Here is a 2446-nt window from a genome sequence, read left to right as displayed (position 1 = left end):
CTGTTACAAGTTGCTTGTAACGATGCTGTTATGCTAGTCAAGTCCCATAATTAATAAAAATAAAATAAAATCATTAATTCTCAAATCAAAATTCAGAAAGGAGGATAAAGCAAGGAAAACGGTAATTCATGCTGAGATTAGATCTCCAAAAAAATGCAAAGCACAACTATAGAAATTATTTAAAGCATACATAATTTATCAAGAAAATATTTTAAATCATACATAATCAATCAAGAAGAGAGATGACATCTTTCTCCCTTCACCCACTAGTTTCTTGCATTGCACTTTCTATCTTCTAGGCCATTGATTGGAGGAAAAAATCAATGTAAGAACACAATTCTTGGAGCCCCCAACCCTCAACTGGATCAGACACGAATGACCACTCAATCATGCACCCACCCATCTTACCATCCCCATCTTTCATGGGCATCGCTCTAATTGTTGCGACATAATTCTTGAACCCAACGTTGTTGTCCAAGACCTCATAGCTGAAGCACTTCTCGCTAGGGTCCATCATGGGGAGCCTCTCGTTGGCCCATTTGAGCTTCGACGGGTCGGAGTTGTTGCCGAACATGGTGGAGGTGCAGTACCGGACAAGGCCGGGCTCGCCTGGGATGCCCTCGACTCGGTGGCAAGTGTCGACGGGGGGAAACAACTTGTGGACGTTGCAAAAAATCTGCCAAGAATGGCCACACTTGGTCTGGGGTTGGCCCTTTCAGCTCAGCAATGGCCTTGCCTTCCCATCTTGACCGGGTTTCTTCTGCCATTGTGTGTGGGAGGGAGCGAGAGTCAGTCGTTGGGGTTATTGCAAAGATGGAGACATTTATCGGATAAAGCCCAATACATGTGGTAGCAAGATTCCCTTTCTCTTGGTATACAATATATCTAGAAATCCTTTTTTTTTAATAAATTATAGTTTATGGTTAAAGTGAGTGACTAGATTTAAAAAATTATCGATTATTTTTAGACTCTGACCGTATATAAATACATGTCAATAACTAAATAAGCGGAAGCTTATGTGCAGCGTGATATCTGTTGTCACTTAATTTTTTTGCTAGCAAATCAAGCATATATTTTACTAAAAAAAAATAAAGAATGGTAAAAAGAACAAAAAATATATAATAAATATAAACAAATAAATAAATAAAGGGAGCATTAGAAATAATGATCCCCTAGGCCCAGATAGCTTTAATCAAACCCAATAGACATGAGCTCAATTGAGGCCCAAAAGCCCAAAGTTCGGGAACGAAATAAAAAGGCCAGCCGTTCTTTCCTCGTCTCTCTTTTCTCCTTTTGGGTCAGAGTCTTGAGCTTTTTCTTTTGTGTAGGAGTCTTTGAGCTTTTTTTTTTTTCGGAAAAAACAATTGCATTAACTAAAAAGAGTTTGAGAACAAAAGACATGAATCAGAATAAAATGAGGCCCATAGGGCTTCTGGTGGGCTTGATAACCAATTAAGAGGAAGAGACCCAATCCTAAGAGAATTCGCTATTCAATCCACGACCCTGTTCGCCTCCTTTCTACAATGGGCTAGGCTTAACTTAGGGAAGCCGATAAGAAGGTTTCTGGCCTCGTTGACTAGAGTTTTCAAATCTCACGAGCTTTGTACTTCTCCACTGAGCGTCCTTATCAGCAGAAGACTGTCTGACTCAATCTCAAGACTTTGACCCAATCTAGTTGATAGAAATTTGAGGGTTTCGACCATGGCTAAAGTCTCGGCTTGCTTAGTTACGTGCACCCTAACCATCTTTGCAAAGCCATCCACCATTTCTTTGTAACAGTTCCTACAGAAGCAGCTGATAGTTCCTTCCATCGTTCGGTAGAAAAGATCTGTCGATATTGATTTTGACGAATTCTCTAACCGGGCCTTTCCAGATCTGAGATAATGGGTTTTCAGATTCTTTTGCCTTCTTCTTCGACCTAGCCCAGTTAATGAAGTACTGATTTTCCGCCATGGTTGAGCTAACTAGGTTTTTTAGGTTTGGTTTTTGATTGCGAAAAATAGAGTTGTTTCTCTCCTTCCAGATCCGCCAGAGAACTATAGCTAGAAGGCTAAAACTCGTTGAGGTATGTTTGAATCGTAGTAGCCATTCATCAATTCGGCCAAGACCATAAGGTGAGATGTGTATCTGTATTGCAAGGTTCTTCCACACTTGACAAGTCCAACGACAAAGCAAGAAGAGGTGCTTCGCGATTTTTGGGTGTTGCTTGTATAAATCATAGGTATTGTCCTCCACTATACCCCGTTTGACTAGTTTTACCTTTATCTACAGTGTATTCTGGCATAGTCGCCAAAGGAAAAAAATGAAATTTTTGGGCTTGTATCTACCTTCCAAATCTTATCCAGGGAACACGAAGGAATTGATGAGAAGTTGAGGCTATGGCCGAGCTACTCTGTTTTCTAGTCTCTTTGATTGTGTTGTGTTCGCTTTCTACAATGTACTCCCC

General features: G+C 40.4%; 1 pseudogene; it reads right to left on the bottom strand.

Moving 5' to 3' along the window:
* Positions 1-259: 259 nt before the first annotated feature.
* Positions 260-767, bottom strand: LOC115674390 (lachrymatory-factor synthase-like; annotated as a pseudogene).
* Positions 768-2446: the final 1679 nt, after the last annotated feature.

This window comes from Syzygium oleosum, unplaced genomic scaffold, assembly GCF_021117445.2.
Source record: "Syzygium oleosum isolate NSW1041296 unplaced genomic scaffold, Sole_v2.1 Sole_v2.04, whole genome shotgun sequence".
Taxonomy (NCBI): Eukaryota; Viridiplantae; Streptophyta; class Magnoliopsida; order Myrtales; family Myrtaceae; genus Syzygium; species Syzygium oleosum.
Note: the sequence above shows the minus strand (reverse complement) of the source record. Positions and strands in the feature narration are given on the sequence as shown.